Source organism: Sipha flava, unplaced genomic scaffold (genome assembly GCF_003268045.1).
Source record: "Sipha flava isolate LNK unplaced genomic scaffold, YSA_version1 65_pilon_pilon, whole genome shotgun sequence".
In the NCBI taxonomy this organism is placed as follows: Eukaryota; Metazoa; Arthropoda; class Insecta; order Hemiptera; family Aphididae; genus Sipha; species Sipha flava.
In genome coordinates this window covers 156,914-171,230 of record NW_020273605.1, presented here as the reverse complement: position 1 = coordinate 171,230, position 14,317 = coordinate 156,914, and positions in this window count along the sequence as shown.

Genomic DNA, 14,317 nt, shown 5'->3' with positions numbered 1-14,317 from the left:
AAAAATGTGTGTCCTTCAATTCCATTTAGTGATGGTTGGACATATTTCAACCATTGTTCATTGAAATCTGATGTTTACTCTTTAGTACAGTGGTATACATTTGAAACTGACAAATCATCGAAATTTAACTGTACAGCGTATTGTAAATACTAGATTTTTATTGTTATAATTGAATAATTATTGTGTCGCGTTCTGCATAGTTAGATAATAACAATGACATAATAAATTAGTTCCTATGAATATCAAAATCACACTTGTAGATAAGTTAAATTATTATATTATGATTACTTATTGAATCATAACTAGTTCACAAAGTAATTTTATACGGGAAATTGAAATAAAAAATGGACAACCGGAACGATAGTGACAACACCTTGGATCTCTGCGTTATTAATTATGGTATGGTCAGGAGATAGCACACACACACACACAGAATCAATAAGGAATTATCATTTTTTACTATCGTTTTTTATATACACAGACACACTTGCGATTTACACACACACTCAGGGACGGCTTCAGAGGGGACCCTCCCAAGCCCGTACCATATTTATAAAAAAATGTATATTGTTAACAAAAAAATGCATATTATAATATGTACTATCATACAACACGCACAAGTATGTAGATAGAGCCATAGAGGTACGACGGTTGAAAGGAGTTTCTCCACACTTCGGAGACTAAAAACCTGGCTTCGTTCAATGATGACTGAAAATAGACTATCAGCATCAGGTGCGGATAGGCAAAATTAATGTTACCGAGAAATGTATGGATAGGGCCTGATGGGCAAATGACGAATAATAACAATGCCGTAGCAATCAAACATTGCGCCCGGAGCGAAACTTCAAAATGCGCCCTTACGTATTTTCAATTTGAAAATATTACGCTTGTTAGATATTATTTTCGATAATAGTTTTGATTATAATATGAAGGCTGTTAAAGATTTTGTAAACAAAATATACGACATTGACCGTTGTAGTTCTTAACATTAAATGTAAGATTTTCATTTTTGCGTTCTCCTAGGAATTGTGCCCAGGGCGTAAGCACCTCTCGCCACCCCCTAGAATTTTGTACTAAAGACCACTAGTTTAATTAAATATTTTAAGTTTTATAAATTATTTATTTAATTCAATATGCAAGTATAAAAATAAATACTATTTAAACTTACACAGTTTATACCTAAGAAATCCTTATTTACATATCATTATACTATTTACAATACCATCCTCCTGTCCACGGGAGTAGTTGATTGTATCAATTACATCTTCAATTTTTATATTATATGCAAGTTCTAATTAGTTTGATTAATAACTAATAACTTTATTACATTTATTCACAGATATCAATTTTATACTATGAGATTAAAATTGGCTTTAATTTATTCATGTAAAATGTAAAAATGTTCAGTATCTTGTATAGTATAAATATACATTTATTAAAAAAAAAGCCAGAGTCCGCAGGGTGGGGGTGGCCTCTCCGTGCGCACGCCTATGATTATATCATTATTATCGAGATCCATTAGAATGTCTTTTTCTATACTCGTTAACATGAGAGTTTCGAAGTTCTGTTGACTTTAAATACTACGAATTGATGTCTTCAAAAGTTTTAATTTAGAAAAAGAACGTTCACATGACACTTGGCTTACTGATAAAGTTAATAATAGTTTGTAAGACAAATAAAGTTCTGGATATGCATTGGTAGGTATACAAATTATAGCGAACCAATATAAAAAAAACAGCAAATTTGACACTTTTTGTCAGATTATTTACAACAAGAACTTTTTTGCGGTATGTCATCTAATATTGTTTCCTCTATTAAATTAAAGTTTTCATAATCTTCTTTATCAAAGTCATTCCCAATATCGTAGCTATCATTTGATTTAGTGTTGTAATATTCTTCTGTTAAACTTTGACTCAATGTTTCCCATTTTTTAAGCGAAATCCTGAAATTCTTGTTATAAATATTGTAAAGTTAAATCATTATTAAATCGTTTGATTATATTAAGTTTTTTTCTTGTTCGATTAATAATTGTTTTTGTTTCTCTAGTCGTTTTTCATGACCACTTTTAAATTTTTTAGATACCTTTTGTTGTTGATCATCCATATTATCTAATATTTACCTATCTGATCGAATGATATGAATTAATATTGATAAACTAAATAAAAATACTTTTACTTACTTGAAAATTGAAGACTGAGATCGAAGAGGTATTCAGAAATAAAAGCTTGTTTGTTGTTCCAGTACAAAATTAAGAAGAAAATAAAGTAAAATGGTTTGTAACGTGGTCGTCAAATAAAATTATAATGACATAAGTATTAGTAGAATGTTCCGATAATACTTTCAGATAAGGTTGACACTCGACCACCACACGGCAACGCACTGATACTATAATGTATTAATGTAAACATGCGGGACTATACGTGCCATTATTGCTATTTTTAAAACTTAATTTAATTCTCATTATTAAAAAAAAATATTATTTATTAAGTTGTATACCTTATATAATTGGTTCAGTCCTGTAGTGTGCATATTTATTAATTATATTTATTTTGTTTATATTTATTGAGCGAACTCTGTATTAGTGTATTAAAATTAAGAAATAAAAATTTACGAGAGGATGGCCTACCGGAATTTTCCCGGTATCCCAATGGGCCTATCCACCCCTGATCAGCATTATGTCTACATTAAATAATGTATATCATAAAATAGATATTCTAGATCAAATAGATCATATTATTGATGTTTTTGCCAATTTTAAAAATAGACGACTTGAATTTGTGTAGTAAAAATTGTTGTTTTCTTTTTGTTATAATATTTTGTAAAATTATAATTCCCCCCCCCCCCTTACCATGGTTCTGGATCCGCCCCTGCACACACTTGCGTTCATCGGATATATAAGGGACCCGGAAACAAGGGCAAATCAGACGAGTTCTTGCTATGCGACACTGAGCACCTTCACGCTAGTGTATGTCATGATCAGGACTTAGAATAATTTAAATAGTTATTAATCATTTGGACTTAGAAGAATCTCAACAGTTATTAATTAATTGGACTTAGAATACTTTTTTATCACATTTTAAATATTAGGACTTGGAGTTTTAACAGCTAAATTAATTAATTGTACTTGGAATAATTTTTAACAGTTTAATAAATCACTTTACACCACAACTACCTTTAATTATTTACATCCACCTACATTCAAGCGTTGAACAGATTGAGTGAATCACTGAGATTCGATCAATCGGTTGGCACGCAACAATTGTCTACTATTTTACCATCGGGTTGTTGAAAGGATAAATATGCGTGAAAATAATGTCTTGGAAAAAATTAAAATTTTTAATTACAATACTGTGTATTAAAATAATTATTAATATTATTATTCACTAGTGGTAAAATCTAGGGAGCTAGTGCTAATTTAGACTCATTCTAATCGAAAGTCTGTTTAATTTTAATTCTTGATCGGTCGTTCAGAATATTTTAATATAATGTATATTTTAATTAAATATTTAATAATATTACAAACATAATTTAACTCTGTTGGACCAGTTGTACGTATAAACATCCGGCGTATTATACACATATTAAAAAACTAAACATGAATACTGTTTTATTGTGTGGACTCAGTAGCTCTGACCTTTGATAAGTCACACACAATAAATAATATACATGTGTTATAGTTCAACATAGAAATAAGGAATGATATCTATTCTATTATGTAATATAAACACAGATTGCTATACAAGATTAGAATTCTGTGATTATAAAGTGTTATACTATTATAGTATGTAAAAGCCAATATGCGTCATAGATAATTTAAATCTCGGGTCTCGGCTGAAATTTTCTTGGTAACAATGACGATAAAAGTAATATTACAGACAATAAAATAAAATAAAAATTAATAAATGGCTAACAGGTACTCCTAAATTATTATATAGATAGATAAACAGTCAAATAAATAAATGGATCATTTTTATATTTATTAAGTACGACCGGTTTTGAATTAAAAATCTATCATAAGATACATCAAGTCAAAAAAATTGATAAATAGTATTATATTATAATTTATAATTACATTATATCGATTTTATTGACTCCGTATATACTTGATGATGAATTTTTATGAATTTTTGAACCATTTAAGATGGAATACATTGGGAAAAATTAGTCATAGAGATGATTTATTTTAATTGGACATATTATTTACAATGAGTTTTTATTAGACATCAGTGACGAACTTAGAGGAATCATAGGGTGCAATCACACCCGGGCCCGTTTGCATAGGAGCCCAAAGTAATACAATTTTTTTTCCATCAATTATTAATAAAAAATATTTTTTTCTTACATACTATTAAACTAATAATTTGTTTTTTAAATAATTCAAAATCATTGTAAACTATTACAATTATTATACAATTGTACTATTTAATTATGTAATATTAGTATACAGTAGAACCTTGATTATCCGTGATTCGATTATCCGTATTAGCGATTAACCGTGCTCACTCTTCCGAAAATTCAAAAATAAGTATGGACTGTAGATAAATATGTAGTTATATATAATCAAACATTTTATATTACATAATACACGATATCGACAATCGTATTAATGACATTTTTCACGATAATAATATGAAGATATAGCAATAATGTACATTGATTATTTTATTTATCGAACCTAAAAAAAAAAAAAAAAAAAAAAAGACTGATAACTTCATATTTTAAGCCCTAATAACTTGTTGTCAAGGTCGTAACTGGAAAAAAAATCGTGGGGGAGGGAGGGGGAAGGGGGGGTGGACCCCTGGACCCCCCTCAGTTACGGCCTTGCTTGTTGTATATAATATTTTGGATGTATGTATAACATTATTGTATGCATATTATGTATATTTCTAATTATAATTGAATCAACATTTTTTTAAAATTTCATTATTATAAAATTGTATCTACCTATGTATTTCTAATTATAATTAAATAAAAAATTCATTATTATAAAAAGTTTCGATTAACCGTGATTTTAATTTATCCGTGTGACCCCCTTCCCATCATTACCCCGGATAATCGAGGTTCCACTGTATACTAAAATAATTGGTCATTCATACTTTTATTTTTTATTCATCATTTTGATTTGTTTTGCCCAACTCTGTCTATAGTGAAAATAATATGAGTTTTTTAGTTTTATCATTACTTCTCACATTAAACGTTGGGTTTATTCCTTGCATATATTTATAACTAGAACGGCTGTCAACCGATTGTCTGTCATTAATCTTTATTAAAAATATTTATTTATTTACGGATAAGATCCCAATTACATAAGATTATTAATATAGTGCATATTATATACAATTATAATCCAAATAATATTTCCTGAAAAATAATTACATACAATAATTACTATTAATAAATTAAAGTTAACAGATAATAAGCATAAAAAATAAATTATACATAAATGTTAAAAAAATAACAGAATTAAAATTAGAATTTATAAAATAATTTTGTTTATTATTATTAAAGCGGCTGGTACCAATGTCGATTTACCCTCAAAAATGCACTCTACAGAAATAGTGATCCTGTCCCGTGAAATCAACCAAATTTGATATTTTTTTTTTTATATTAATACAGAGAAACATTCTACATGTTGCATTGCACTCCGTTTTTTTCAATATATATTCCCAACATTTATAATGAATTTTTAAAAAATAGTAAATTTTAAGCTCTTTTTACGAATATTTTTTTCATGATTTGAAATTGAAATTACAAAATCGGTGTTTAATGCGGCCTAAAGAATGTAGTTGTTTATCAGTTAAAAAAAAAAAATTGTATAAATATTAAATTTAAAATGAATGATCACTTTTCCGTAAAGTAATATTTTTGTTCTTCAAACGGCCAACTAAATATTTCTTAATTAGTTTGTAAGTGACATGTGCATACAAGTACGTTCACGTTGTTCGTAGACTCCCACCCAATTGTTCACTTAATCATCATAAGTGATACCTCGCAACCCGCGGGCCGTGGTACATTGTATTCCGCGTATTGATATCCAATACGAGTATAAAAATAAATAATAAGGTAATATTTAATTTTCAAACATTCCGCGAGAACTCAACCTGATTCCTCAACCTGACAGTCAGTGCGTTTCTGCCACCCAGCAAAGATGGACGAACTTGATGAATTTTATGTTCTTGAAAGTCCGTTAATGAAGTTATTATTGTTAAATGGTAGACAAACAGAGCAAGTTAACCAGTTATTTTCCAGAAGAGACGAAAAAATATCTCTGTTGTGATAATTTTTTTCTCTCATGTCCCACAAACACCTGTTCTCGTACACGAGACTGATTCATTTATCAGAATCCATGATTCAAATAAATTAATATATTAATAAATTGTATAATAATTATAAAATATCAAATTTGCTAATCTCAATCAGGTCCAAATAAACGCAGTTCGCACGAAAAAATCAATCTTGTTTGAACGATCAACTGTTTCTGACATTATCGTCGCTGCAAATGTAAACACTCTTATTGGAATATACGTGTTTGTTTGTTTGAAAAAATTTTCGTTTCGCAACATTTTCGTCAGAATTCGCATCTATAATAACCATAGCCTAAAATATGCTTCTCTACCAATTTATCAACAGTTGTTGGTAAAAACCAATAATATTTAATAAAAATAATAATTTACAACAATAACACATAAAATGTTGTCGTAATAAGTGTTTTTATTTTTTGTCTGCGAGTCGGATAAAATTTGTTCGCGGCCCGCCATTTAGTGACCCATAGCCTATAGAATAAGTAAATTAATTAATGTTTTACTCTATTAAATGTTATTATTTAATTGGGTAAATTGAAACGTTTCATGTTCTTTATTAATCATCATTATTCATTACTAATCCTTCCATGTTTTGTTCCGAAAAAATATTTTATTGATAGTCTATCGTCCATAAATATTAAATTTTTAAATATATATGTAACTATAATTTTTTAAATATTATGAAGTCAGCACATTTAATAAGTTGCCCCACCCTTTCAAAAGTTGAAATGACGCTCCTGTGTTCACAATGCATTTGGTTTACATAATTAAGTAAACAAACTAGGTACTGAATTACATTCAAGCTAATATACAACTGGGACATAGAGTATTTAATGTATTTTGGTTTTTTAAATTCTTTACTATTTCTAGTTATGAAGCCTAAAATAGAAGATCTGTTGATATTATGTAGTATGTATTTATTAAAGGAAATATTTGATTCGAAAATTACACCAAGAATACAGAAATCATTTACTCGATATAAAGGGTATTTTGTAATATTGTAGGAATATTAAATTTAGTTTCGAGACATTGAGAATGTCCTAATTTTGTATTTTTTTAAATATAATGGCAATTTATTTATATCACAATAATTTTATACACTAATTAAATATTTATGTAGTAAAAAATATTTATTACTGATTTTTATAAAAATTAATATTTTCATATCGTCAGCAAATAATAATTTATAGACATTTTCAAAAGAAGAGGGAAAATTTTAGTATATATGAACTGATTCTGTACTTCTATACTTCGTATATTATTATATACAGTTAGTAGGTAATTTAAAATATGTATTTTTATGAAAATTGTATTTATAATTTAAACAGTTATTATTTAAGTGAAAAAAATATAAATTAAATGTTTCTAAAAGATCTGATGTATTATATGATTTTTATCTCATTTTTAATCTCAATGTCATACATAACATAAACTTAATAGCTACAAAAAAAAGTTTCACTTCCCACGTACCTACTTACATACAGTTTTTTTTTTGTCTTTATGATTTCGAACTGATAACTTGCTTATAAAAATAAATGCTAATTTACAACAGTAAATTTTGTCTAGTCAGAAAGTCTATCGAAAAGGTAATTTTTCAAATTACTCAAATAATAATCCAGAAAAAGTAAAAATGATTACAAATTCAAATATTTTTCTTAACACAAAACTATTGCTCAAACTTCAAATGTTAACTAAATTCTAATACAACTGTTCTCTAGGAATATAATTTCTAAAATATATTGAAATTTTTTATGATATTTATAGATATTTTAAATGCCCATGTTTTCTTATATTTTTTTTATAATAAATCAATAATATAATTTAATATAAGTACATTTACAAATCTTGAAAATACAATTTGAAATTTCTCATGCAGTTTCTTTATCTATGTAGAAAAATATTAAATAATTGTTAAGCATTTTTTTTTTTTTTTATAAGCGCCTAAACTTTGTGTTATTAACAAAACTCGACATTATCTACACCATTTTTGTTATTGAAAATGCAAAGGATTTTTAATTTTGGTACTTAAAGATTGAAAATTTGATATATTAAACCCTATTATTGATTTATTTTTATTTTATCATAACATGACATCCGTGGGGATGATTTTTCTTTAATCCATCAGCGTAAACAGACATTTTTAGATGCTTCAACCCACTAATTAGTGGTTACTTTTACTGTATTCCAGTTGAGGAACCAAATATACTTACATAAGGAAATAACATAACCTACATAGGAACATAAAAATATAAAATATTGAATAACTGATACATTTTTTTTTAATTTTAAATGTATAAATATATTTCTTTATTTCCTTTATTACCTACAAAATATGGCAGTGGCATAGCCAGGAACTTTTTTGGGAGGGTTCAGAAAATTTATACATATTTAATTTTATCACTATCATTTTTACCATTATTTGTATTGATCTCGGTATTTTTAAGTCTGGTTGACATTAGTTTTTTTGACTTGGGTAAAAAAAAATAATTAATTTTTCTAGTCTGCTTATTTGTTAGAAAATTTGTCTATAATAATAAATAATAATAATAATAATAACAATTTAGGAACTAGGAACTAATATAGGAACATAAATATTAGATATTAGAATATTTTCTGTCCAATCACTTAGGTATACTAAAAATTAAATTTTAAAAATATCTCACCATAATGGAATGTTAAGACATCTTAGAATGATGTCAAATTAAAATAAAACAAATATAATGGAATACAAATGTCAAATATAAACGAATAAACGAGTAGTAAGTAAAACAGTGAGTCATCAACGGGCAACGACCAACTATTAACTAATAACTATTAGTTTTACACAATAAAGTCCTTGGGTTAAATGATCGACGAACCTCAAATGCAATAGGTATACCCAAAATAAACTTTGAATACAGACAATGATATCGCTTTTATCTCAATTATCGGACCAGACGAACGATTTAGAATCAACCGTTGTAGAAAACCTAAATAATATGTTCCCAATCAAAAATGATCAAAGTAGTAGTGAAGTATCTGAATATGATCATAATATTATGACTTGTGTGTGTGTGTGTGCAGCGTATGTGAAATACGTTTCTAGTGTTTATACAAACTATTAATATAATTTCCAAGTCAAAATTCTAAAATAAAAAAATGTTAAAGAAAAAACCGTGTTTCATGTAAAAGTTAATTTACCATCTCAGGTTCATGGAGAGGGTTCTGACTCCCAAACCCCCCCTATGGATACGTCACTGAAATATGGTTTTCCCAATAACGATAGTCTGTAAATATTTCAAACCATTCTTGTATACCAACAGAATAAATAAAAATTTTAAATATCAAATATTAAAATATACAATTTATTTCGACGTCTGGTGACGTGTGGTGTCTGTTTTGATTACGTCCAGGGGGGGATTAAACTCCTTAAGTCTCCCACCATATCTGCTTATGCACGTGGTATGTAGTATGGTAACATTGTTATTACTTACTTTTACTATACAAAAACATAATATTAGTTTTCAACAAAAAAATTCCAAGAGGCCAATTTTGTCAACAAATATTAACTGTGGGTCACCTGACATCCTGAACCCCCCCCTAGATCCGCTCTTGATGCCACAGTTAATCGTTAAATGACTTAAATTGTTTTAATTTGAATAGTATTGATACTCTATAGCAGGGGTGGGAAACTGGCGGCCGCGAGCCTTTTTTATTTGGTCCGTGCTATATTTTAAAATTAGATACTACAATTTTAAAGTTTATCGTCTATATTCTTACTTATCCATATAATAATTGTTATCTAGAATTAAACATCGTTAAATGTCTAATGTCATAAGTATATATAAGCATTGATTATAAACTATTTATAATTAATGGTATAAGTATAGCTTACAATCATAGCTGTATGTACCGAACTATTTAACTATATCAGTTTCTTCGTATCATTCGTATCGTGCTATCGTGTGTGTTGAATTTATTATTTCCGTGTTGGTGTATAAATGTTAACTCAAATTCATATTTTAGGTAACTTTTTTTTTTCTATGCTATGGTTCGCTAGATTTTAATCTCCTAAAAATTGGCCTTCTAGTACCTTTGAGTTGTCCATTCCTGCTCTATAGAATAACATAACTCTTTAAAAAAAATATCACTAAATTTAACCATAATATAATATGTGTACGTGCGAGTGCGGAAAGTAATATGCCACTTACCTCGGCACCTAAAGTAGTAGAGTGGACTGTATTTTATGGATTACCGGAAATTGGAAATTACCTATATATTAATTGCCCCAGACAAGGGAGGGATCGCCTACGCTTGTCTGGAATTAAATATGGTATAAGAATAAGAAAATGGAGAACAATTTATATGATGACAAACATTAATAACTTGTATTGAATTATGAAATATGTATTATTACTGTAGGTCGAAAACCACTAATTTTATGATATGATAATAATAATAATAATAACAATAAGCACAGGTACTAGAGTTACATTTATGTAAATAAATATTTTGTTATCATTTATGATATTAATAACAATAGAGTCATAGAGGTGAGTTGTAAAATCCAAATACCGTAATCGATATTGACGTGAAGGTATATTGATTATGGTTTTATTTTGGTTTTTCTACGAATGTCTAATTAGGTAAGTAAATCATAAATTGGCTAGTGGGGAGGCTTTAGCCCTAACTATTTAAAAAATTGAATAAAACCATTGTAAGCAGTAGCGTTAAACAAAATTTTAAATGGTCTGGTTTATAGCCACCCAATTTATAACTTGTAATTCAACCCACCCAAGGACGTATTTTAAGGGATTGGCAATCCACCCCCTTCCAAATATGTTTAACTTATTTTAGCAATTTTGATAGCATTTAGATACTTGAACGTTTTAAATAATAATTATTAAATGTGCGTATTATAATTTATAGTTAATTGAATTAATTCACTTATTACTCCTTTACTAATCCAATATATTAACAAATATACTTTAGGTACACAATATCTGTAATATTATTCAAGCTATAACCTTAATATTGAAATAAAAAACACAACATGTTAAACTCTTAAATTGTAATGCTATATATTTTCTTTCATATATACGCATAATTGTTAAGCTTAATGATAACATTCTGAATTTTTGTGAAAAAATATTTAAAACTTTTTCATTATTAAAAATGATATCCTCACATTCTATGTGTACCTAATATAGATAGATTAGTAATTCTAGTCTGACCCATTGTACTTATCTTCTGAGTTTTAATTCGGTGTATCGTTGAAAAACTTCTAGCGCAAGAAGCTAATGATTGATAAAGACCTGTTGATTTAGATAATATACAATAGTAACTTTTAAAATGGTGTACTAATTTAGATACAAGTTTCTAATAATAATTTTTTGTACATAATCTAAACCACAGTTTTTATATACTAACATTTCAGAATACAATACTTTTGCATTTATTGAAAACAAATTCTGAAAATTAAAATATAATTTTACAACAATATATTATAATATTATCTTTTTCACTTGTTATTTATCCAACTTATATTGGTTTATAAAGGATAATTTTCCAACATAGTAAGGTTTTAAAAAATTTTCTGTAGGATTAGCTTAGTAGTTAGACTTTCCTCAAAAAATCTAGTTTTAAGTTAATAATAATAGAAACTGAAATTGGATTATAAAAATTAATTTTTTGAAGTTTTCGGCTTATCAACTTCGGAAGATACAGTTACATTATCTGATTGATCTGTACTTTCTTTACCAGTAATGCACATAACATACAACTTTTTTAAGAGGCTAGATTCAGTTTTTTTTCCGTTTCCTATAAATTTAAAATATTGTTTAATTTATAATTTTGTACCTATAGTAAACTATACATTTTGATGTCAACTTGGTACAACAACATTTGAATAAACTGATAAAATGTAAAATATATTAAATAACAACCAAATAATTGTAACACACAAATGTGAGATGTGTAAGTCTCAAGTACTTTATACATATTCATCCTATACAATTTCTAAATGTGAAGTTACAATTAATGCATGTGTTTGTATTACGTAGTTCGTTATTATTTAAACTTTGTCGTTTATTTACCAATAAATTATTAAATCTACCTCCAGTTATGTAAATATCGGTATTATTATAAATATTTTAATATTATAAAAAAATAAACGTGTATTTGTTTTATAAATAAAGCTAACCTTTAAGGAAAACAATATGTATTATTTTATTACTTACCTACTTATTTTTAATATTCGTGTAAAATTGAAACAATATAATATGATACCTAACATCTGTATAGTATTTTTATATTATATATTATTCTATTATAGGTATTTTTTCTCATTTTGTAGTCAATATTATTCAAATTAAGTGAATTTATTATACAAATTATTAAGGTGGTATTCATCTAATGTCTTAATATTTTTAATTTCTGTTTAAATATTATAAATATCTATGAACGATTGAAATAAACACATGATTATAACACGAAGAGGAGAATACATAAGAAAATTATATTAGTTTTTTTAACAATTCAAACGTATTCAAGAGAAAAAACGATTGAAAACAGATGTGTTTTGATAAGAAACGCTCGAACTAATACATTTTTTCTACATTATACACTTGACGACCAACATTTTTTATTTTATACATTTAACTGGCATGAAAGGTGAGAGCAAAGACCGCTTTTAAGAATTGTGTAATAGGAATTATTAATTTAAATTTTCAAGAAAAATGTTAACTTTACAATTAATATATATTTGTAGTAATTTATTCGAAAATATTTGAAAAATTAAAAATAAAGCATTCAAAAATATTCGTATAATTATGTATAGTAAAACTCAAACTAAATTGAACAGCCTTTTGAACAAAGTTATTGAATATATATTTTATTAAAAGATACCTAATATTATTCCAGGCCTCAACAAATAATATCCCAATCACGTTATTGGTAAGATAACGATTTTATTATAAATAAATAAACAAGGGTTTATAACTGATTCAATTATGAATGTATATTTGTGTTGTAATATAAAAAATTTAAAAGTAGAAATGTATAAGTATACTACCATGGGCGTACTTGGAATTTTATGGAGGCAAATATATAGTTATAAATTGACAAGTCTATATAGTTAACCTTACATTACTTAACTTGTAAATATATGTTAACATTACCTTTTGTTTTATATTAGTGTAAGGTGATCAATATTACTATGTAATAAAATTAATTAAACTTAATAAATAAACTTAAAAACATTAGAAACATTTTTAATATTTTATAACTTCTAAAGAAAATCACCGCTTAACTACTTTTATTATTATATAAAATTATTCATTATTCAATATCTAACATTATGTTAGGTAAGCTAAAATTGAAAATTAAGATTTAAAAAAAAAAAAACTATGTAGTAATATTTATAATCAGCTGTTTTGTACTAAAACAAGGTATTTAAATATTTATATATGTTAAATATCAGAGGGGTCTGCCCCACCTAATTTATTCATGGGGAGGGGGCAAGGGCCTCCTCAATTCACGCATATGTAAACTATTGTGTATCATATTATATCTGAGTAACAAATAAAACGCCTGTCGTAAGTGATGAAATAAAAACAACATTGCTGTATACTTAGTTGCCTATAAATTTTATTTATGAGACATCATGAATGTCATTATGTATAATATACATAATAATATATTTATAATTGTTACAATCAGGGTCTGTCTTAGCTCCTTCAGCACCCAATGCAAGAGTTATTTTAGCGTCCCTTCCTCTTAAACTACCTAAACATTTAACTTAAACAGACAGAATTTGAGGAGCTAGAGATGCCCATTCAAAATGCTCAAAGTAATTTTTCAAATTATCATACTTGCCACATATTTATAAATCATACACAGAAAATCAGCCACTACTCGCATGTTGATATAATAATAAATAGTAATAATAATAATAATGATAAAATTAATTTATATTAAATCACATTGAGAAAATTATTATTCTTTCTGCCTTTAGTAGATAATTTACGTCACCAACG